The sequence below is a fragment of the Pteronotus mesoamericanus genome, unplaced genomic scaffold (genome assembly GCF_021234165.1).
Source record: "Pteronotus mesoamericanus isolate MK-2021 breed Mesoamerican mustached bat unplaced genomic scaffold, CSHL_Meso_final contig_202, whole genome shotgun sequence".
Lineage (NCBI taxonomy): Eukaryota > Metazoa > Chordata > Mammalia > Chiroptera > Mormoopidae > Pteronotus > Pteronotus mesoamericanus.
The window spans coordinates 3,214,372-3,238,710 of record NW_026555086.1 but is presented as its reverse complement, the minus strand read 5'-3'; the positions used below and the strand labels follow the sequence as shown (position 1 = coordinate 3,238,710).

The window sequence follows — 24,339 nt, the reverse complement described above, 5'->3', positions numbered from 1 at the left end:
GCAGCCACTTCTGGGCCTGCTCCTCTTATGCCGGGTCCCCCAAGGTGGGGAGGGACCCAGGGCCCAGTGATCAGGGACTCGTTTTGGTGCCGTTGGGACCATCTGCCTCCAGGGTGCCATAGCCGCGCCAGTTAACACTTGTTCAGGGCCTGCGGGCTAAGCACAGCCGAAGTGCTTCCTATGCGGTGACTAATTTAAATCGCCCATCCCCTGCGCTGGACAGGTTGGGAGGGTCACGGGCAGGGCAGCTGTGTCTTTGCCCACGACTGGGGGGCCCTGGGGCCCACGAACGCCGTCAGCAGCTCGGGACGAACACCTGCCGCAGGGAGCTGACCGTGGCGCCCGGAGTCGATTTTAGCAACAGCCTCTGCTTCTACTTTACTGAAGGCAAAACCGGGTTGGGGACCCTCACCCTGCAGAGTGACACTGTAACTTTTGTCCCCGGGGGCCGTTCGCCTCTCTGGGCCAGGCGCACATCCGTCCCCTCTCTGGGCTGTGCCCCATTCGAGGCCTGGCCCCTGGGGAGTCATGCGTCTCCTGCTCGGGCCCCGCCCCCAGCCCCGGAGCCCTTCCCTGAAGTCTGGCGCCCAGCACCTGATTTAACGTAATTCAAGGGAGGCCCCCGGCCTGTCTGGTGGCAGTGAGAGCGGGAACCGGGGGAGACTCCAGGAGGGAACCTCCTCCCCTCCGGCCCTCCCCCGGAACTCCACCTGGTGGGCGAGGGGTTCCCGACACCCGCGTGCCCTTCCCGGTCGCTGAGCAGCTGCACCTCCGTGACTGCACGTCTATGCCTTTGGAAGGACCAGGTGCCCACCCACCCAGTGCCCCCTCGCCTGACGGCCCTGCCTGCCCGGGAGCTCGGGCGCCTCCCGTTGCCCCTGCTGACGAATAGCCCACTCCCTCATCAGGCCCAGCCCCTGGCCCTGCCGCCCGTGGCCACCCCGCGGGCCCACTGCCCTGCCACGGGGTCTGGAGCCAGAGCCCTGCCCTAGCACCACCTGCCCCAGCCCCCGGTTCCTCCGTCTGCTCCCCCAGCCTGTGCCCTCTGCGCTGGCTTTGATTGTTCATTTGGCTAAGACGGGCGACCCCAGGCGGGGGCGCGGGCTCTGGGCTGCCGTGTCTGCCCCGTCCCTCCTGCCAGGGGCTTATTTGTATGCAGAAGGGATTAGGCAGAATTTACTGTGGCCTCAGCCCAGGGCGCCGCTCGTGCCCTGGGACCACTCTCCAGAGGCAGCGTGCCGTTGGTAAGATTAGAGCAGGCCCTTCCGCCACCACGCACGCCCCGGTCACTCTCCAGGCTGCCAGCATCGAGATCATTTTCATTTATAACCTTTTTGATCATCCAGCCACAAAGAGGGGCCCGCGTTGGGTGACAGTGGGTGCCCAAATGGCCCAATTATTTGGGAGAGATGGGAGCAGCTGAAAACAGTCAGATGTGAGAGACAGGGCACTTGATCCCGGCTCGTGGCTTTTTTTCCTGTGTTCTCCCACCAATATTTTTACAGCTGTTGACATATATTGAGTTACATGTGCCTGGGCTAGATCCCCGCGGTCCTGTTTCAAAGATCCGCTCACCATAAAGTGTGCTGTTCGGGAGTAAATGACTGACTTCAAGAAAGCACAGTAGTTTAAATGTTACTATAAATACAGGAGCTAAGACATTTTAATTATAATTTTTGAGTTATACAGTGTTCTGTAAGTACACCAGGCATTTACAAAAGAATTTGTGTTGAGCTCCAGGACACTGTGCTCTCTCGTGGAGGAAGCGTTTACTGCAGGTGGCTGGTCGGGTGGCCAGGTGGCCGATTCCTGTGCGCCTGTGGCTGGGGGTGTGGGGTCTGCGGAAGCTGAACTTGGAGACGTCGGGGTCCGTTGCGCACGTAGTGTTGAGTCCTTCTGTGTGCAGGGTACCGAGCTGAGGGTCGCGGGGCCTCAGAGCTGATGGGTCAAAATCTCCACTCTCACGTGTACCGGCAGGAAGGACGCCTACGACGGCGCTGCCCGAGCCGCTGGGATAGACAGAGGTGTCCGGGACACAAAGGAGGGGCGTCGGACTTTGTAGGGGGTGGGAGGGCTTGGGAGAAGAGTTGACACTCCTGCTTTATCCTAAAGGGTGAGAGGGAGCCTCAGGGAATATTTGGAAATGAAGAAACCCCAAGCCAATCTTGGGGGCGAGAGCAAGCCCGAGCAGGCAGAACTGACGGCCCTGCCTCTGGCCTCGCCTCCTCCCCGTGTGCTTTAAGCCCCACTCCCCACGACCGGAGAGCTCCCAGGGCCTGGCCTGGCGGCCTTGGAGGCTCCGCCCCCGGGTGGGCGGGGAGAAGGCGACCGGAGGGCGGGGTGAGAGGGGGCCGGCCTGCAGCTCCCCTGTTGGCGCAGCTTTGACGGGAGCGGCCTTCCCCATCACCTCCATGTGTACATGGCAGCGCTGGGGCATTGAGTTAGGGAGGGAGCGGGCCTGGACCCGGCATGACTTTTATCCGTCTGACATCAGCACGCACGCCTCTCATGCTTCCTTCCCGCGTCCCTCCCTGTCCCGCCCGTCCATCTGTCATCCGTCCATCCATCATCCACCCACGGACTCATTCATCATCCATCCCTCCATTATCCGTCCATTCATCTATCCCTGTATCCTCCACCCTCCACCCATCCATCCATCCATCCGTCCGTCCGTCCTTCCATCCACCCATCCCGCTACCATCTACTTACACATCTGTCTACCATTCACCTAAACATTCACCCACCATCTGTCCCCTGCCCAACCACTGTCTCTCCCTCTGCCCATCTGTTTATAACCCACGAGACATTCCAGCATAGGAATTAAAAGCAGAGGTTCTGTGGTCAGATTTCTTGAATTCGAGTTCTGCCTCCATCACTTACTAGCCCTATGCCCTCGGAGAAGCCTTGTAACCTGGAGAAGCTGTGTGAATCCTTTTCATCTGTAAAGTGAGGGGAACCAGCAAGGATAACAGAAGTTGGCTGCAGAAGTTGAATGAGGTGCCACGCGCACAGCGCTGCACGCAGCGCCTGGCACGTGGGAAGCGCCCGGTAAACGGCGGCGGTGCTCACCGAGGGCCCCCTGTGTGCCAGGCGCTGTCCTGCGTGGCCGGGTGAACTCCTCAGTGCCCCAGGCGTGGGCTGGGAGGTCCCCCGCGGACGGGAGGCTCGTGGCAGGGGCTGGGGTCCCAGCAGGCGGGCCCTGCGATACGGGCATCGGGACTGGGAGGGAACGGCCAGGGTCTTTTGTTTTTATCGCTCTTTTGGGGGGAAATTCCTGTCTCATCTCTGTTTCTATCTAGTTTTTAATGGAGGGTTGTTTGCCCTGTGTCCGTGAGGTCTCTTAAAATATTTCTTAAAATTAATTATGATGTAAACGCACAGAATACCAAAGAAAACCAGGCTCCCCGGTGAGATATCTGTGATCCAGATTGGAATCTTGACAAAGCCTGTAATTTGAAGATGCTCCGTGGGCCACGGAGGCTGAATACTGCTCACGCTCTCACACACTCATGCCTTCTGTGTTCTCGCACGTGTTTCTTCAGCCTGCTCGTGTTGAGCGCCAGCTGTATACCAGGCCCTGTGCCAGGGGGTTTTGCCTTTGAGAGCTCACACAACGTGACGTAAGATTCCTCTCTCCGGAGGGAAGTAGGCCAAAATCTTGACAGCAGGGCAGGTTTCTACTTTGTACGTTTTCTGTAATAACCACACAAGGCTTTCATAGACATCGTGAGGAATGGCGGTGAAGAACAACCCGGCAAAATCAGAGCCCTGCCCTCATAGAGCTTACGGCCAAGCAGAGAAGCCGCCGTCGGCGATGGCTGATGGCGCGGTGTCGGCTCACTCACGTAGCTGTCATCTGTGAAAACGCGGACAAACACTGCGTCAGCAGCTGCCTGGCTGATACATGGCACTCAGAGCGCCCATTCAAATCCAAGTTGTTTAGACAGGACAAGGTGGGGAGAGAGTGTCCAGCCAGCCTGTGTTGGGATGCCCCTGGGATTTGGGGAGCTCTGTCCTCAGTCACCGTCAGGGGACGTTGAGCAGGCACGGCCTTCGGGGCAGACGTGGAAGGGACGGAGGTGTAGGTACTGACTGCCCCGCCGCCCCGGGGAGAGCAGATGTGCCCAAGCAGATGCTCCCTCGCGGTGCAGGAGCAGCACAGGGCCGGGCCTCTTCTCCGAGGGCCTGGGGTTGGGAAAGGGAGGAGGCGCGTGGGCGAGCCTCGAAGCCCGTGCTCAGTCACTGAAAACTTGGAGCCAGGATCTACAGTAACTGCGTCCTGTGCACTCGCAACGCTGGTAGGACGCTTTCTGGAGCTCTCGGCTGTGCCCTGTAAGGCCTTACAAAGGCAGGGACAGGGTCCCGGGAAGGGCAGGCTCTGGAGGTGGGCTGGCACTTGCCCCCAGGCACGACTGTGCCCGCCGCTGATTCAGTACGTGTCTTTGGTCCGGTCACATCAACGCGGGGGGCCGGGCTACGGTTTCCTGTCACGTGGAGAATCTTTCTCTCGCTTCCTCTGGTGAGCGTCACTCAAGAAAATTATGAAAGCTTTTCATAAGCTCAGAAGCCCCGTGCCCAGGAAAGACAACCTCTTATGAAAAGACTTTTAAAACTATCAGCTAATCTCTGAAGGCGTGGTTGTGAAGAAGTACAGCTGAGATTATAACACTGTAATTCCAGGCACCTGTTTATGTTTTAATATTAACCATAAGATTGAAGCTGCTCTCATTTTGGACACTCAACATTGTGCCGGACGCTGTGAACACCACCTCTAGCGCTTATTATACCTGCCCCCAAATGGTCATTGTCATTTTCCAGGGTGGGGGCGGGTTTTGAACCCAGCACCTTCTGCCTTCAGAGTCTATGCCCTTTCTGTTGGGTCATTTGCCTCTGAAGCACATTTGTTTTTTTTTAAAAATTACTTTTGAATTTCACAACAATCTCGGAGGAAAAGTGGAGCCACTGTTTTGTCCCCATTTTACAGCTGGGGACAGACGTGCCAATGTCCAAGGCCCGGACTTCCTGCCTGTTCCCGCTCATTCCAGAAACACGGGGTCCCGGGTGGAGAGGGCCCCGGAGTGGCCGGGGAGGGGAGTCTCTTGCACCCCTGTCCTCTCCAGGAGAGGTCGAAGGGCGCCCTCGGGATCTGGGCCTGGCCCCGGCGTGAGAGCCCGCCAGGGCTGCAGACACGGCGTCATCGCCCGGGACCCCGCTGTACGGTTTCCACTCTGCCTCCCGCTCTTCCGGGACGCCACGCTTGTCCCGTTGGCTTAGCCAGCACCTGCAAGTGTGTCTTCTCAAATGCAGGCTGACGTGCTTCTTTTATAAATTCTTGGGCATTACTATTGATTTTTGGCTCAGGATTTTGAAAGCCTCTCTCTAAGACTCCTGAGACTTCTCTGCTGCAGTAATAATGCATTGTCATTCTTAATATCTCCAATCTGTGACACGCTCTTCATATCGCGCTGCCGAAGGCTGGCACCAGCCTGCCTTGGGGACAGGGGCTGCTGTGGGGGCTGCGCTGACACCCCCCAGTCCCTCACCTGGAAACCACAGCTGGCTCCCTCACCCCAGCGGAGGGGCCTCGGTTGCACGGGGGCACCCGGCGTATCTCCACCCCCTCGGGGCTCAGGGAGAGGCTGGGACCCGCCCCAGGCCACACAGCGCGTTGGGAGGAGCAGGCGGAGCTGGAACCCTGGTCTCCTTTGCCCTAGTTCACGGGTCACCCACTCTGTGTCCCCAGGGGCCAGCATTAACAAAACCAAGTGAAGCAGGGGGACGTGAGACCGCGGCGCGTGGGGGCCCCCCCGCCCTCGACGAGTCTACGAGTGACGTAGCGATGGCCACAGAGCACCCGTGCCCTGGGAGGTCGTGCCGATGCTGCCTGTGGCCCCGTTGCCTCCTCTCTCTGTCTGCAGCAGGCCCCCCACGCACCCAGCCCCAAGGGGCCCCGGCAGGAGCCGGCAGGAGGAGCGCTGACCCGGCGAAGGACACCGTGTGCCAGGCAGGGAGCGTGTCAGCCCGCTCTGGGGGTTGTCACGTTGACCCTTCCCAGCCGGCCTCAGAGACAGACTCCTTGGGGCAGCCCCGCCCCAAAATTCTGGAGTGAACGACCCACGAGCCATTCTGGAGGGCCCTGTCCCTTCCTGTCTCCTTCTTGTCCCTTCCTCGTCACCTCTCCTGTGCCCCACTATGGGCAGGGCCTCAAAGGGGCCAGGGACCCACTTGTCCCCAGTGCGGCCAGAAGCGGGCACTGAGAAGCCCAGGAAGCACTCGGGGGTGACGCGGACGGCAGGCTCTGGTGGAAACAGGGCCAGAGGCCTGGCTCATGGTCGAAGCCTCATGGTTCGTGAGTGTGGCTCCCTAGCTGAGCTGATCCTGGCCCAGGGACAGCATCTCTGACTCAGTTTCCTTGACTGTGAAAGGGATAATTGAGCGCCCTGCACGGAGGCTTGGAGAAAGATTAACTAGGGGACCGCATAGTGACACATGACATGCAGAACGTGCCATGGGCTGGCTGTCCTGCTGGAGCCGTGTCTCGGCCCTTGAACACTAAGAAGGAAGACGCGTGCTGGACCTGTCACCCTGCGGGTGTCCTCTGCCCGCCCCCGCAGGGCCCGGGGATGGTCCCAGGGAGCCACAGCCGATGCTGGCCCTGGCCCTGGCGCCGGCCAGGGGACAATATGCCATCCGGATGGGGGCTGGCCTGGCCCCCAGCAGGCGCGACCCTCACCTCCCGTGACCCTCAGAACCGCCCCGGCCCCAGGCCGCTCCCTGAGCAGAGCTGAGAGCCATGGGCAGTGGGAAGCCCGGGGCGCGGGGCGGAGCGGGGGGGGGACTGCCGCAGCCGGGTGACTGGTGGCCCTCCGAGCGCTTCCGCCTTGCTGTCTAGCTCAGACCCTCGTGCCTGCGACTGCGCTGTGAACCGTGCAGAGCGGGCGCGCCTCTGCGCCAGCGACTGCTTTTCCTCCTGCCCTCCCCCATCCCCTGCCGGCCTTCCCTTGACAATGCAACACAGGCCTGTGAAGGAGCGTTAAAATGCAAAAAAATAAAAAAGAAAAGCGTAAAAAGGAAAAGCAACAGAAATGAGAAAGTTGTCAAGGGCAGTGCTGTCGTGAGCAGGAACTCGGAGGAGGGAGCCCAGCCTCCTGCAGGGGCTGAGGCAAGACGGCGCCGAGACGCGGGGACGCGGAGGCACGTCGTTGGCGCAGGGACAGGAGCGCGGGGCTGGGGCCGGTGCCCTGGGAGCGGAGAGGATCCTCCCGTGCCCGGGAACGTGCCCTGAGTGGGGCCGAGCGTGCCTGGCCCCCGGAGCAAGGGCGCGCGTGGACGTGGGCACGGCTTGGGGCGGCCCCTTCCCTCCCCTTCGCACCGCCTTCCCGCGGTCTCGCCCGTCTCTTCCTCCCGAGGTGCAGATGGTCACATTTGCAGGTTAACTGGAACAGCTGGAGACGCATTATTAGTTTCCTGCTGCTCCTTCATATTTGCTTGGATTTTTTTTTTTTTTTTTTTTTTTACCGGCAACATAATTTACAACTAGCACACTGGAGTCAGAGCTGGCGTGTTCTAAATCCGAGTCAGATTTATGCAACGCCACTGCTTATCAGTGAATGAAGTCATAATTATTGCTTTGTACCATTAAATAGCATAAATATATAAACTGTTATACAAATTGCAGCCAACGTTTCCTCTAGGGAGCTCTAGACCAAATTTTAATGTCGCGCATTTGTCTGGGATGGCAGTTTCTATGGTATATAATAATGTTGATAAATTTTGCCGTAGCGAGTGACATTTTAAAGCATTAATTTCGGTGCTAAAAAAATTCCGAAGGATGCCCAGCCCAAAGTGAGAGGGGCTCTGAGAGCCAGGCAGGCGAGGCTGGGCGAGGCGGGTTTCCTTCGAGAGTCCAACAGGGGACCCGCGCCACCGCCCAGGGCCCCGCGGCACAGGAGGCCGCCCCCTCCTCTCTCAACTCCCGCAGGAAGGCAGCGGATACATTTTCCATGGCAATGATGATAATTAATTTCAAAAAATTCAAATCGATTCATTTCTCCCTTAAATTCGAAGTGTGCAAGGGCACGGGGAAGGAGGGAACGGGGAAGGAGGGCACAGAAACGCACAATGGGCGGGGAGGGTCCTCCTTGTAACCTCCTTCCCAATTATGTAAATTCTGTGCGGGGTGAAAAAAATCCCCATCCTAATTAGAGATGCAAGACCGGGCCTCAGACGGCGGTTCAGATGCCAGGCGTGCAGCCGCATAGCCTCCTAAAGCCATTATCGTCAAGAGCGACTTTTGCAGAAAGCCCCAGGACAGCAGGTGGCATTTACCTGGCGTGCTCTTCGGAGAGCCGGGGGCCGGAAGGGGGGCCTCGCCCTCCGCCATCAGGAGGGGGCGTGGGGCCTGGCGGGGCGCCGCCTGGGCCCTCACGCTGCCGCTCCGGAGCTGACCCAGAGAGAGAGAGAGAGAGAGAGAGAGAGAGAGAGAGAGCGAGCGCGCGCGCGCGTGCGATCGCTTCTCGCCCTCCAAGCCTTGGCCGGTGGAACATTCTCTGAGTGGCTTGGTCAGCATCGTGAGTCTCCTTCCTTGCATTCCTGGCTCCTGTCTTGAGTTCTGTGGGGGGTCATTGCTCTCCTGGTGAGCGTGGCAGTGGCTGGTGCCCTCCCTGGCACATGGCAGAATTTCACAGCCTGGCCCCTCTCTCTTGGGTGGGGCCTCGTGGCTGATTTGGGCCAGAGAGCTGAGTGGTGGCCTGTGTCACTGCTGGGAGGAGACCCTCCAGAGTTCTCCCTTGTCCTCGGGGGCGGTGATTGTCCCTGCCACAGGGGACGGTGCCCCGCCACCTTAGGGGCCCAGGTGGTTCCCACACGCAGAGGCCCCCCGCCGCGGACAGGCAGGGCAGATGAGGAAGAAACCTTTGCTGTTTGCAGCCCTCGTGAGTCGGGGGGTGTCTGTGACCACCCATTTCTGGCCTGGCCTGACTCATACGGATCTCTGTGGGCTTCCCGAACTTCCTGATTTTCTTCAGCATGCTGGGAAACTCATTGATTTTTGTTATTTTGTCGTTGTTGCTGCTGCTGGAAAGAACATCAAATAGATACAGACACGTGCGCACTATTGGCAGGGAGGAAGCCGAGGCTCAGAAAAGGCGGGTGACTCTCCTAAGGTCACAAGGGCATCAGGCATCCACGCCTCCTCGTTACAAATACACTCCTTCTTCCTTCTCGCTCTGCCTTTGAAAAATTATTCCCTTTAACAGGAGTCCAAGCTCAGTGGCTCAGAGGGCCAGGCCGATAAGGGCTGGGCAGTGGAGCGGATAGGACAATAGGGACTAAACACGTTGAAATTCAGCGTTTTGCGCATGGCCTGTCAGCTTCGGCATTTAATTCTGCGCCTCCCGATGACATCAGCAGCTTCCAGAGAAGCACTGCTTTAGCGCCTGCGGTGTACTTGCTGGGCGCCTGTTTCCAATGTCTTGCTCTAAAGCTTAACCTTGAACCTTAATGAACTTCTCACAGGCTTATTTGCTCTGTCCCCTGATGACCAGGCGAAGGCCTTCCCGTCTTGGCACTCTGCACCCCTAGGGACCTTGTGAGTCCCCTAATGCCACCTCCTCCTCTCACAGACGAGGATGCTCAGAGAGGAAACCACTGCCCCCAGGACACACGGCTAAGAGTCCCTTCAGCAAGAGTCACTGCTTGGAGGTGGAGGAAGTAACTGTTGGAGTGGGTGCGTGGGTGTGGGTGGGGGGAGCAGGTTGGGAAAAAAAATAGCCTGTAGGGAATCAATGAAAATGGGACCTCCTGAAACAATGTTAACATTGTTTCTGCTTAGTCAGACCACATTTGCTGCGGACTTACTATGTGCTGCACCAAGTGCTCGGTCGTGAAAGATGACCTTTGGGGAGAGGCGGCGTACGTTCGTGGGCCCGCCGGTGCGTTTGGGAGTTCGTGCGCACGGCTCTGTCGTTCCGTGCGCTTCTGTTTCCGCTCCCGGGCTCTACGCCTCGCACGTAACAGGGATTCGGTATCGACTTTCGTTGCCTCTCTGCTTCTGCCGCCCGCAGCAACAGCGAGTCACGCTGAGGGGGTCAGGAGCAGAGCTCTGTGGCTGGGACGCCGGGGCTCCGTCCCGGCCGGCCGCCCCCTCGTGGGCGTTGTATGAGCCTGTTCCGGGCGGAAAGCATTATCAGCAGGATGCCCGGCACGCGGCCCTCTGTGCACGGTAATAATGCCTAACCCTCCCGTCCCGTCTCAGCGCCGGCAGCCAGGGCAGGCCCAGCGTCCAGGGGTTTGAGGGGGAGGCAGGCCAGCCTGACGCTTGGCACAGGCGGGTCCGTTCTGCCACGCCCCGCGGGCCTTGGGGGAGAATTTCGCACCCCAGACTGCGAAATCGCCGTTGAAAGCAGCAGTGCCGGCCCCCGGGAGTGTGGTTTCAGCAGGAGCTCCACGGCCGCCGAGGGTGCTGTTCCCACAGGGGCTGGAGGCCGTGAGCGGTGGGGTGGGGCCACGCAGGCGGGGCGGGGAGTGGCGCCCACGCGGGGCACGGGCTCGGAGCAGGTGCGGGCTCACACGGGCTCACGCGCCTCACGCCCCAGTGTGCTGGGTCTGCCCTCAGCCAGCCTGCCCGGCTCCTCCTCGCCTGTCCCCACCGTGCCACCCAACACCCTGGACGAGGCCCCAGGGGTCTGCTTCCATTGTCACTTACCACCTTTCAGGCCGGGGCTTAGAATCTCTGCTGTCACACGGTGCCTCTGTCGAGCTTCCTCCCCGAGCGGGGCTGGGGGAGAGACGTGGGAGCAACAGGCCAAGGGCAAGAAGGCTCGCCGTCCGGCGGTGCCCAGAGGCGGACCCCAGCTGTGTCCCAGCGCTGGCCAGCCACATCCGTAAGCCCCGTGACCTCGGACTGGTCTCTTAACTTCGTTCGGTGTCCTCTCGCTCCTCGGTACAGGGGACTGACTGGAAATGGCGCCAGCCTCTGAACCAGTGACCGACGAGGGAAGGCTGTGGGGCTTTGTTTCCTCTGTTACTCACACTTTTTTCTGTAAGTGTTTACCTGCAGGAAATAGTAAGAGCTGTGGGGTCAGGGGCGCGGTCCTCTTCTTCACCTGCGTGTCATGGGGGCCCTGGGCGCTCAGGTAATATATCTGCAGAAAGGAAGAACGTGCCCGCCTTGGAACTGCTGCTTGGATACTGGGCTCCCCCCAGCCCCACAGACGGGTAGCCCAGCGAAGGCAGAGGCGCCCGCTCCAGCCGCGTGCTGCAGGCGGACCGGCCCAGGGAGCGCATTTACCCCCTGGAGCACCCGCCTGCAAATGTCTCAGCATGTCCCTGCAAGGCCCCCCTCCTCCAGGAAGTCTTCTGTCATTCACGCCTCCATTCAGCAGGTATCTGTTGCGTACCCACCATGCAGCAGACACCTGCCGTGGGGCTGCTCACTTCCCCTGGAAGAATTTCTTCCCGTTTGGTGTTGTCCTGGCCCCCGTCCCAGATGTTCACCCTCCGCCCTACAGAGCTCTGACCCTGCCTGCCTGCGGTTATGTGCGCCCTGGCTAATCTCCCTCCCTGAGTATGCCAGAGGGTCCAAAAACTTCGCTGAAATACCACACGTGTCCAGAAAAATGCACAGGTCAGAAATGCGCAGTTGGTGAGTGTTCAGAAATGAACGTGTCCCCACCCCGGAGGTGGAACTGGCGCCCCCGCTGTAGCCTCGGCACGCCCCCTTCTGCACCCTCTTCCTCACGTGGGGACCGCGGAGGGGGAAAGGGGTCCCCTCCTGCCTGCGGTGCCGGAACTGCCCAGCACCCCACCTGGCGTCCACGAACAGGGAAACGGCCGGCCGGCCCGGACGAGGCCATGGGCGGCAGCGCTGGTGGTGTTCCTGTGAAATGGCCAGCAGGGGTTGCAATCCCTCAGCCTGTTCCAACCAGCGTTTTCCCGGCTGCCTCGCCAGCTCCTGCTGCGACTCCGAGCGGTCAGCCTCTCGCCCAAGGTCGGCCACGCAGAGAGCGGCGGTCGCTATGACCCGGTTCTGCCCGGCCCGCGTCTGGAGCTGGCACTCTGCACCTCCCTCCCTGCTGGTTTCCAGCCCTGGGCAGCCCTCCCTCCGCTGGGCCAGCTGGACGCAGGCCCGGCGGGCGATCGAGCCCAGCCGTCCTTGGCGGGGAGCTGCCGGCTCCTCGCCGCCCCCGCCCACCCGCCGGGCGCCCCGTCCCTCCCGGGCTGCACCGAGCCTTCTGTGTGCCTCTCCGAAGGACAGGGCATATTTCTTCCCAGCCCTCGGAAGACCCAGCCTGCTCCGGAGGGCCTCATCATTATGCAAATGAGCGGGATCGGATCCGCTCCGCAGGGGACCCCCGGGGCGGCAGAAGGGCGGATTGAGCCTCAGATTAGGCCGTCGGTGGCGGGGGGGGCATGGAGACGGGGCTGGTGCCAGTGATCTGCCACCCTGGGGAGGCTGCCGGCGGTCGGGGGCTGGGGACAGGTGCGGGGGGGGGGGGGGCGGGCTCAGGCGCCCTGCCTGGCTGCGAGGGTGGGGCTGAAGGAAGACATTCTTGTTGGATTCACTCTTTGTGTATTGAGCCCTTTTATGATTCATCAGTAAGTAAATATCAGCTGAGGGGTGATTTGTTTCTAACAAGCTTATAAAATACTGGCGTCATTTGTGGGCTTATTGGCGTGCTGATTATAAACACTCCCCCATGCCCACTCCTCCATGTCAAATTAGCATTCAAAATACCAATATTGGGTCTCCGCGTCGCTCTCTACTGTCTCCTCGGAAGCTGGTGGGGTGGCAGGGGGTGGCAGGAAGGCCCCAGGCGCGAGGGGAGCATCCCAAGCTCAGACACGCGGGGGGCGGGGGGCGGCCCTCTGAGGGCAGGGCTCCCGGCCTGGGAGCCCAGCTGCTCCCCCACCCCTGTCCCTGCCAAGTTTCCTCTGACCCAGCCCCTGCGGCCCCCAGAGCTTGTCACCTTCAATCTCACGGAGGGCGCAGATCCAGGCTGGCTGCATCTGGCCCAAGGAGCCTTGGAGCGGCCGCCCTCCCCCGGGAGCGGGGCCCAGCTCTGACCCAGGCAGAGAGGCCGGGCTGCCAAGGGCGTCCAGGCGGGTGGTCGGCCACCACACTCCCTCCTCTCTGTCCATCTCCCCACCCCTCCTGGCTCCGCCAGTCACGTGAGGCGTGTCCCCTCCTCTGTGGGGCGTGTGCCTGGACAAACCCCGACACCCCGTGTGGGACGAGTGGGGACGCACGCCTTCCCAGAGCCCCTTCCCAGCCACGTGGAAGGGCAGGTGCTGGCGAGACCCCAGCTGGTGCATCCGGGCTCCACACAGGCCTGTGCACCTCGCACGGCGCTGCTGCGTCTCACAGACGGGGGCACAGGGAGGTGACGTGCCGGTCACACGGTGGTAGAGCCCAGACTCAAAAAGTGGCGGGTGGTGGAACGGGGTCCAGGCCAACCACCCCCACGGAGCTGGGGGCCGGCGGCAGCGGCGAGGCGGGGTGCCACTGCTTGGGGGCGCCCATGGGAAGAAGTGGGGACCACGTGGGGCCGGGCCACTCCCTGGGCCAACCGCCTCGCCCTGCACGGGGACACCAAGCCCGAGAGGGGACACCGCCACTGCCTCCGTCGTCTTCATCAGTAATCAGGGGATTAAAAATTGTAATTACAAAGCTTTTATTCTGTGTTAATACAAAAACTGTCCTTGCATATTATAGAAAAATAGACAATGCAGCTGAGGAAGCATAAGAAAAACAGGTCCTGCCACCCGGAGGGGACCCCTGGACCTCGGCGTGTGCTTCCGGGGAGGGGGTTTCAGTCAGCACACGCGTGGATGTAAGCATGTGTCCCCATCTTTTTTTTTTAACTCAGGATTGTACTTGGTTTTGTTTATTTCCGCTTATTTGTGCGTATGGTGGGAGACGGCTACAACAAAACAATACACTGTCCCTTCAGAGAAGGCCTTTGTCGCCTGGGGACAGGGCTGAACACCGCTTGTCTTTGGAGAGGCCCTTCCGTCCAGCACGCGCCGAGTGCCCGCCGTGTGCCGGGCCCTTTACCAGGCTCCAGGGGGCGGGCAGGGGTGTGCGTGGGGGGGCAGGAAGGCGAGCTCTCGGGGCGGAGCCCAGGGGTCCCCCTCGGGGCTGAGCGCAGCGGGGGGGCACGCTCCCGATTCTGTGGCGGGAATTCAAGGTGCTGTCTGGAATCTGGCTTCTGGATTTTAGATTGTGGTTGGGGTCGGGCCCCCGTGTGTTCAGGGTGTGATTTAAGCGTGAGGTGAGGGCAGGGAAGTCGACCGGTGTGGGGTTTCGCCCCGGAATCTGAGGTGAACTCCGTGAGTGGGGTGGGGGCAGCCTGTGATGGGATGGACCAACAGTTCACGACTGACAAACTCCTTCCGTTGGCGGGACCTTGAGGGGTGGGCGTGGGGGTCCCGCTCCTGGTCCCATCCGGTGGGAAGGGAGGTGCGGTCTTACCAGACTGATTCCTTCAGTGACAGCAGGGGCCCTGGGTGGCGAGGCTTCGATGTGGCCTGCAGGCAGGGCCGAGGGCTCTGGGACAGCCCCGGCGGGCTGCTGGGTGCCAGCTCCGGCCAGCCCCTCCGTGTGCAGGGATTCCCAGTGGAGGGCGTCACGGGGGTGCCTCTCAGCGGTCAGCCCGCCTCCCGGGCCCTGCACGGGCTGCCTGTCCCCCCTCTTCCCAGGGCGGGGCTGCGGGGCCCTGGCGGGCGCGGGGGGAGCAGACCTCAGGCTGCGGGGCCCTGCCGGGCAAGAGGAGGCAGGGCCAGGTGTGGCCAGAGCCAGCGGTGCGCAGAGGCGGCCGGGCCAGCCTCTGGGAGCTGGGCAGCGGGGTCTGTGCCGCCTAAAAGTGGTGGACCCCGCTTCTGGTAGCTGGGTGCTCCAAGAGCTGACAGATCAACCCTGTTGGTGTTAAAGGTGAGCTTGGGGGATTTCGGGGGCCTGGGAGCTCCAGCCCTGGGTCTGACGAAGGAAGACAGGGAGGAGGTCGCCCTGTGCCTGCCCTCAAGGAGCTGGCATTTGGGGGTGGCGGTTGAGGAGGGGGAGGGGAGACGCATGCAGCCCCGAGCCCTGCTCTCTCTCGTGGCTCTCCAGCTGGGCTGAAGGAAACCCCAGCCTCGGCTCAACGCTGGTGGCCCAGGGTCAGGGGCAGGCATCAGGGGACCACCCGAGGATGTGTTGGTTTGAACGTATCTGTTTGTTGCACGTTGAGTTTAAATTTCCAATTCCAGCTTCCGTTGTCGTTCTGCTCGGGCCCGACAAACACCCTGTCTGAGCCATGGCTGCAGAAGCGGAACGCGGAGACCTCACAGACGGGGCGTTCGGTTTCCGTGCCTCCCGAGCCACAGGGCTGAGCCCGTGTCCGGGTGGGAAGCCCTCTGTCCCGGCCGTAGCCGCCGGCCGGCATCCTCGGTGCTGACGGCCCAGTGATTCTCAGGGAGACGCCAGGGGCCGGGGACTCGGGGACTCGGGCGGCTCCCGGACCGTTGCTCCAGCGTTACTCGATTGTTCGAGTTACACCCTTCAGAGAAACTTGATTTCTGCTGTTTCCTTCCTCTGACCTGCCCCGGGCGAAGCAACCACTTAATTACCAGAGTAGAGTTTTACGTTGAAGATTAGAGGTCACATCTGAGTAGTGTCCCATGTAAGGAAGTTGCTACGAGTGTTCACAAGCAAAAGGGACAAGGCGTTCTTTTTTTTAAAAAAATTTCATTTATTTACTTTCAGAGAGAGGGGAAGGGAGGGAGAAAGGGAGAGAAACACCAATGTGTGGGAGATACATTGATCGGTTGCCTCTCACACGCCTCCGACTGGGGACCCGGCCTACAACCCAGGCATGTGCCCTGACTGGGAATTGAACTGGTGACCTTTCGGTTCTCAGGCCGGCTCTCAACCCACTGAGCCACCCCAGCCAGAGCGAGGCACAACATTCTTTACGACATTTCAAAACACACACTACAATTCAGTAAGGACCTCTTCAGGGTCTGCTCTGTGCCACACACTGTTGTAGGTCCTGGATCCCGGTATTGAACGAGACTGGGCTCTGAGCCCCTGCCCTTGGCTTTGCGCCATGATTGAGACATCTACGCTCTGCCAACCGGTGCAGTAGCCACTAGCCGCGTTGCCGTTGTACGCTTGAAATGTGGAATGGAACTTCTATTTCATTTAACTAATTAACTTAGATCAAATAGCCATATGTGGCTAGTAAGTACCCTACTGAACAGCGCAGATCTTTCCATAGAAATCGGACATTATTTTCTAGCCTTGACCCTTCCTGTTGCCCAGGGAGTTGCCGGGAGGTAGGGCTGCCGGGGTCCAGGTGGCACGGTCGGAGAGGAAGACGTGGTGAGTTGCCATTCGGAGGCTGAGCACGGGGTCTCTCTGCTTTAAGTGCTAGGGTCTACGGCGTCATCCTGTGTCTGCCGGGATGGAAAACTTCTGGGAAATCGTGCTGCCTGCCTTCTGCGTGTGCGCCCTGGGCTCGTATGAGCGGGTAGCTGTCTGGCTTGTGGCTGCGTTGCTGTGGCTCATTTTTTAAAAATGACCTGGGTGGGGGGCGGGGGTGGGGGGCCGGTGTCAGCCGCAGAGAGAAGCCGTTGTAGTGGGAACCGGGGTGATCCATGCGTCCCTGGCAGGGTCGGTGACAATAACGGTTTTGCAGCCTGCCTGTCACGTTAATTGTATGTTATTAGAGGCCATTAATCTGAGGATTATTAGCGTGATGGATTTTTCCAGCAGTTGCCTTGTTGCGGAAAAGTTGAATCTGAAGATCGGTGACATCTGTCAGTAGGTGTGTGATGTGTTAAGGACTAAGGACGAACGTGCTGCTTGTTTTCACTGAGTGGGGCCCAGGGGACACAGTGATTCCTCATTCTCGGAGGGCCCTGGTCTCTTGCAGGTGCAAGGTGGCAGTGGGACATCTTCAGGAGGATCTTTTAAGCCCCAAAAGCCGCAAGTTCTGGACGTTTGGAGGCAGAGAAGCGCTAAAACCTTTAGAACTCCAAGAGTTCCCTCCCCTGAGTTCCCGGTGAGGGCCCACTGGTCCGTCTGCTCGATTTGATGGTTCACCCGTCCCTTGCCGCCTTGTTCCACGAAGGAGCTGAGGCGGGCCCCTCCCGTCTCTTTGGGACGTGTCCAGGGCCTCATCGGTGACTTCTCTTTGGCCAAAGACAGCGAGTCACCAAGTCCTGAATGTCACAACCGCTCCAATTGCTGAGGGGCCCGGGACGCGAAGGAGTCCCTAAGCAGGGCCTCCGCACAGGGGGCGCCTTTCCTCATTAGCCATCGGGGCCGCGGGCGCCTCGGTGGCGGGGGGACTTCCCGGGCGGCGCGCCAGCAGGCCCGAGCGCCGGAAGGAATCCCTCCGTCCCGGGCCGTCCAGCGGGGCGAGGCTCTGAGAGCCCTGGGGCCGGGGGCTGGCCCAGGAACGTGCGCCAGGCCCTCGTCTCAGGCCCCGCCCTTGACCTTCGTGGAGATCCCAGTGAGTTTGAAGAGGGTGGAACACGGAGAAGGTCGACCAAAACAAACAAAGTGAACCTTTGGTCGTGGGAACCTCAGGGGGGGCGGTGACCAGATGCAGGGAGCTGCCGTGGGCCACGACTGGGCAAGAGGGTTTGAAACCGAGACGTGAGTCCTGCGGTCGCAAACACGGGGAGCAGTGTGGGGCGGAAATGAGCGCCTCGCTGGGGGGGGCCGTGACGCAGGCCGAGAACCTGCGCCTGGCCTGAGGGCTGCTCGCACACTCGGGGGGCGGGTCCCCTTCCCCGTGGGCCCACGGGGTCTGCGAGACCTTGGCCGTGGGGTTTCGGGGTGGAGTCATGTCCAAGATCACAGTGAGAGGGTGGCAGCCGCGGTAGCGCTGGGATCAGAGTTCCTCGCCTGGCTCTCCCACGCTGGCTGTGCTCGACAGCCCCTTTTGGACAAGGTGTCCCCGCCTCACAGACGAGGAGACGGGCCTGGAGGGGACCGCGCCCAACGCAGCATCGAGCTCTGAGTCCTGGGCGGAGCCAGAACATCCTCCAGCTGCCCAGTTCTCAGCCCCGTTCCCTCCCTGCCCCGGAGGTTCTGGTCTTGTTGGAACAGGGCGGTGCGGCGGGGGCCGGGGTGGGAGGGGTGCGGCGTGCACTCAGCGAACTGTCCTGTTGGCTGTGATGGGCGATCTCAAGGGGGCTTTACCCAGAATCGTCCACAAGCTTAACTGACCCCTAGCTAAGATCCATCTGACTGGGCTCTTGGGAACCGTCGGTCAATGGAACCATCTGGAGTCTTCTGATTTGAGTTTCGGAGGCAAGAGCGAGCGAAGTACTTGGGACTTAGGACAGAGCGTCCTGGAGACTGGCCTTGGCCAGATGGCCCATCTTGCCGCTGGAACCCTGGGGCAGGCGTGGGAGTGGCCGAGCCAGCCGGGCCTTCCAGGGCTGCGACGGGAGCGGGAGGCCTGCGGTTGTTCCCCACTCTCAGCCCTCCTTCCCCAAGCCCCATCCACACTGCCCCAGGCCTGGCGAGCGGCGCACGTCCGCCTGAGAACCGGACCGTGGCCGGGGAGAGGCCCGTCCGACCCTGGAAGAAAGCCTGGCAGCCTAGTGATCAGCCCAGGCTGAAAGGACGGGCCGTGGGCCAGGCCGAGGAGAAATCTCAGGGCCCCGCGCCCCGTGGGCTTCCGCTGGACGCCGGATGGCGGGAGGGCCAGTGCTCTGGCCACAGTGAACAGAGGGGTGAGGGCGGGGTGGGGGAGGGGAATCCTGTCCACACGCGGAGGCAGCCACGCTGTGCGAAGATGCCGGAGGAGGTTCAGCCCGCCCCTCCCTCCTGCCATCTGGTCCGGTGGTCTCCGTTCAGACCTGCGACTGCGGCTCCGCGGTGGAAGGCGGATGGCGGTGGGCATCTGGGTAAATAAGTATAAATAGTTTTCTTTCTGATATGTGACCGGATTATTTTCCAGTTGATTTCAAGTCTTGGCCCCAAGTGGCCCACAGATCAAAAAAAGATAAGGGTCAGTTACAAGGTTGAGCTCATTCTCCGTCGCCATGGCAACTGACCTCAGGCAACCCCCGGAGGGCTACACCCCGCCCCCCAGGTGACGTGTTTTACTGTCCACGCCATCCATCCCCAGCCTCTCAAAATTCAGGCCGCCTGACCATCAGGGCTGTGCTTCGAAGAGGCTCCGGTCCCCCCGTGGGGGCCGGGTCCGGCTGCCTGAGCTCATTTATAAGCCTCTGCGCAACGCGGGGGACCCGAGGTGGTCCCTCCTGGCAGAGAGGCCCGGGAAGGTGCTCCCCGGGGGCGGAGGGCGGGCACGGCCCATCCTGCAGGACTAAGCAGGAAAACGGGGGCGCCCTGGTGGGGCTGGCCTTCGAGCAGGGCTGGGCGCTGAGGGCGGGCGGGCGACCACGTCCGGGCCCTGGGGGTGCCCCCCAGGCCAGCAGCCCTCCAGAGACACCCCGCACCGCTTCACCCCACTCAGGATGATGGGAAAGCGTTTCCTCTGTCGGCTGGTTTCTCAGTCTTCGGTGGTGTGGGCAAGAGGCGTCCTGGGGACATTTTTTTCATCTTTTGGAGGGGAGCAAACGCGCCGTCTTGGTAAAAGGCCGTGGGGAGGCCCTGAGCGCACGGCTGGGTGCCAACAGGCTTCCGGCCGGGCCGGCATCCCCGGGAGCCCTCGGTGGAGCCCGGCGCCCCGCGCGCTGGAATGCACGCCTGTTGCCAGGGCACGTTCGTGCCCTGCAGGTCGGGGGTGCGGCCTGAGAGCCTGCATTTCTGACCGGCTCCCCACTGGTGGTGATGCCAGGGCGGCTGTCTGGGGACCACGGCCTGCGACCCGGGGTGTCGCTGCTTGAGGGCTGGGCCGTGGGGGATCCCGAGCTTAGCCCCTGCCCCTGCTCACGCTCCCCGGGTCCCGCTGGCCTCTGGTGAGGGCCTCCCCAGGGACCGCGCTTTCTCCCCTGCCCTGCATCGACGCCACGCCCGCGGCACCCTCCCCGTCCGCTGCGTCTGCCCGGGTGCACTTCCCGGTGGGATTTAATGGCAGATGAATAGATAAGCAGCCCGAGCAGGCGGCCCAGATGTGCTCTCTGCCCTCTGTTCTCTTGCCCAACGGTCTTTGTTCCTGAGAACAAAGGGCTGAGCCCCCCATCAGCCCCTGTTTCTAGTTCCTGCTCTGCACCTGTTTGTGGCTGGTTATCCATCGGGGGATGGGCATCGGAGGGTCTCCTCCCAGCGTCCCCTCTGACCTCCTCGTTTGCCGAGATGAACGCCGGGCCTGTGCTCCGTCTCCCTGGGCTCTGTGTCCACCGTGTGCGTCTGTGGCCGGGCGCTGGGCCTCTGGATCTTCACTGACCTGAGGTTTGAGTGAACCATGGGCTCAGCGCCTGGAGCGGCGCGACGGAAGCGTGGCATTCGTTACGCCAGCGGGCAACAGGGAGGCAGCCCGCGCGTCCCTTCCATCCAGGGCAGTGCCGTTTCAGGGACGTGCTGTGCTGGCCCGTGGCTGCCCACGCTCTCACGTGTGGGGGCCACCTTTTCCCCTCTTCTGGGGAAGTCCCCGGCCCTCCTGTCAACCGGAGCTGGTGCGGGCAAGGGGACCTGCCGCCCCCCGCGCCCCGCCCTCCGCTGTCCTTGAATGATCAAGTGGTTAAGGAGCAGAGGGCGGCTGGCTGGGTCCCATGTCAGGCCCCTGCCCTGTGTCCCCAAGCTTCCCTCTCTTGTCCTGTCCGGCGAGGGGGACCCTCCACGCCTCTGCTCCTGGAGCTGCCTAAGGTGGCCAGTCCGGTGAGTTTGGGGGCCACTGGTGCACCGTAACCAGCACGTACCAGTCCCCTCACTGCGTGTTCCAAGTGTTGTGCTAAGTGCTTTACGCAGATCACTCATTTCCTATTTATTGAGCGCCCACTCTGTGCCAGGTCTTGTTCTAGGTGCTGGTGACATAGCAGTGAGCAAAATAGCCCTCGTGGAGCATGTGAATGTGTGTGAGTGAGTGAGTGTGTGTGTAAGCGCGCACGAGAGAATTGCTTAGAAAGAGCAACCCACCCTGTTACTGCCGGGGTTGCGGGCACTACTAAGGAGACTGAAGGTGGTTGAGGTGCCAGGAGGCACGGGCTGTGTGCCGCGTTAGGTGGGCGTCCGGGGACTGCCCTCTGAGCGAGTCTCCTTTGAAGGGACAGGTGAACGAAGGGAGGGGCAAGGAAGGCGGGCCTGGGGGCAGAGCGCCGCAGGAGGGCGGCTGTCCCGTGGCGGAGCGGCCAGCCGCGCAGAGACCACCGAAGCTCAGAGAGAGGGCGAGTAACTTCCTCGAGCACACACAGCGAGGGCGGGAGGGAGCCCAGGGCTCCTGGCCCTCGTGTTTGTGCCCTTAATTGCTGCTCCCCTGAGTGGAGGAGGCCACGTCGGCCCCTGTCGACCCAGGCGGCCGTCACCGATTTCTCTGCTACAAGGGGGACGCACGCGTGACGCCACTCCCGGCCAGCCCTCCCCGAGAGGGGCCAGCAGGGCCCGTGGGTGCCGTGGTGGCCGGTCCCCCGGAGCGTCCGCGCTCCGGAACAATGCCGTGCCCGCTCCCCTCCCTCCCAGGCAGCAAATTAGGGCCTCCGAGTGTGTGTGCCTGGGCCTGCCTTTGACATCAGCAGAGCCCACCTGAGCGGCACCTTCAGGATCCTGATAATCAGCTCTCCCTCCTCCCGGCTTCCCCCAAGACCTGTATGGAAATAAGTGTGTGTCTGCCAGGGATCAAATGCTTTCGGAGACAAAAGTCGGGACCGAGGACGTCCCAGGGAGCTGTCATCTCGGCACGGTGCTGTCCCACAAAGCCCTCGGCTCCTCTTTGGGCTGACACAGTTTCAGCCGGAAAGGTTCCAGCAGGCTGACTTGGTTTTCAGCAAAAGCACATCCTATTACTTTATTTTCTTTTTTATTTTTTTGAGAAATGAAGTGTAAAATTAACACTTATTATTCCTGAGCCGAGTTGAGAGAGAGACAGAGACAGAGAGAAAGAGAGAGACAGACAGACTCAGGGATTTTCAAGCTGTTTCTTTGGCCGGTTGGGTTTTGCTTTTTGTTTTTTTAATTTTTTAATTTATTTTTTAGAAATCGTAATAAATCAATAGGCTCCCCAGGGCCAGCCCCGACTTCCGGGGGGGCCCGGGCGGTGAGCCGGGGCCCAGGGAGCTGGAGAAATCTGCATTTCACTTTGCAAATGAGCTGGGCTGCGTAATCCACCTGAGTTGTGGGAGTCCCGCCCACGGGTGCCTGTCATGTGCTATTAAAAAAAAATGACAAGGGAACAGAAAGGAGAGGATGCGGTCGCGCGCCTTAACTCACAGCACCCAGGGGCTGGCTCACCTGGCTCACAGGTGCCCACAGGAGCAGCGCATTCTTAACTAGGGCAACACCTCCCCCCGCCCCCGGCTTCTCAGGTGGTTTTACGGGCAGAGGTGCACAAAACACACCCCAGAGAGCACCTCCAACCCCCTCTGGGCGGGGGGCAGGGCCTCACCCTCCATCAGAAAGATTTGCAAGTCAGAAGGCCTTGCCGGCAGGGGGAGCGAGCCCCAAGCCTGTGGGCACCCCTCAGGCATTAGCATGTGCGCCTCACATTGACATTGTGCCGGTTTTGTTCCCCCCTCCCCGGTTTAACCTGGGGGGGCAGAGGTAAGGGACCAGCGGCACCGAGCAGGGTGGTCTGGCAGGCCCTTCATCTAATTAGCCGGGAACCTCGCCCACCCACCCGCTGGTGCGAGGCTGTGATTCGTCGAAGTGGCGGCTGCCCGCCCCAGAACCCGCGGCCTGACTGTGCACATGTTTATGAACGGGGGGCGCAGGGCGTAGCTGTGCCTGTGAATCGGGGACCCGCCGATGAATCGCGCGGAGAACGGAGAGTGACTGTCAGCCCTGATCTCTCCGATTCAGAAGTGGCAGGAGCCGCCTTTGTCCTCTCTGTGTTTGTGTGTCAGACGAGCAGGTCTCCATTCACGGCCGAGCGGATAAAGGCCCCCGCTCCGCAGAGAGCCGTAAATCCTCCTCCGCCATCTCAGCCCGGGTGGGGGCGGGCGGCCCAGGCGGGCAGGGGGACAGGGCCCGCGAGGGGCTCCACTCCTCCCCCACGAGTATTTCAGGAGCACGTCTTGCGGGCCCAGGCGGGACTTGGTGTTTTGGGGCCTGAGGAGGAGGAGACAGCATCTGGGCCTGTAGCCCGGTTGCCGGGATCAGAAAGACTCTGAGGACGTAGGCAGAAGAATCCAGGTCTCCCTGCCCAGTCAGGGAAGGCTGCCTGGAGGCGGTGTGCGGGGTGGGGGGGGAGTCACACGGGTGGGGAGGGCTTCCGAGCACCGCCCCCAGCTGGCTGTGCTAACTCAGCAAGTGGCCTAATTCTCCGAGAAAAGTGTTTTCCTTCTCTAGAAATGTGGGTTTCCCAGCTTAATTCTGAGATTCAGCCTATGTTATAAACGGTCATAGAAACCTCCATACAATTGTCATTTGTCGCACACCCTCTGCCTCATTGGTGTCCCAGAGGTGTCCTCGTTCTAAGAGGGAGGCTGTATGCGAGGGTGCTGTCTCTTGTTTGTTCTTTCGTTTGTGGGTTCATTCACTCCTTGAACCTGCGCTCCACCCAGCACCGCGGAGCATTGTTTGTGGGGCAGGCGGTGTGTTGGGGGGTCTCCGAGGCAGCCCCCACACTGGAGGCCACCTCTAATTATGACGACAGCCCCCCGGGGGAAGAGGAGAACGTGTGCGGGGCCTGTGCGGCAAGCGTGCTGAGCCCGCTCCGTGTCCCCAAACTTGTCAATGAGCTCCTTCTCCGCTGGCACAAGCGGAGGAGCTGCCTGACGCTCTGCCGGGTGCGTGTGGCCTAGTTGCCGGGGCCCCAGGGGCAGGACAGACACCCGGCAGATCCCAGCCAGTGGGCTATGTGGGGCAGCCCCCCAGCACGTGCACGTGGGCGCGCGCCTCCGCAGCAGGGCGCCCGGGCCAGGGCGGGGGTGCTGGGCGGGGGGGATGCCTGCTGTCTCTGCCGGCCCCTGCCAGGGCCTGGGGACCCGGGGACTGGCCAGGAGCCTCAGCCCATCTGTGTTGGTGCCTTGCCACTGGCAGAGCCCTCTGCTACCTAATTCCTGCCTTCGAGGGCAAGTCAGAGCACCTGGCGCCTTTGGTGACGCCGGTTCCCTGGGGAAGCCCGGGGGCCCGTGTCCTTGGCCGTCCCAGATAATGTTCTGACCAGCCACACTCACTCACTGCGCGCTTGCGGCGTGCCCGGGTGGTCCAAACCCCTCCTCTTCTTCGTAATTATTGATATTATTAACTGACTTAAGCCTCACGTCCACTACGAGAGCAAG

The 24,339-nt window shown here is 61.2% G+C and overlaps 1 protein-coding gene across 3 annotated transcripts in view; it reads left to right on the top strand.

Moving 5' to 3' along the window:
- The window catches only part of ZNF423 (zinc finger protein 423), a 300,151-nt gene that overhangs the window by 251,356 nt on the left and 24,456 nt on the right, over nt 1-24,339 (top strand). The window lies entirely within an intron of this gene.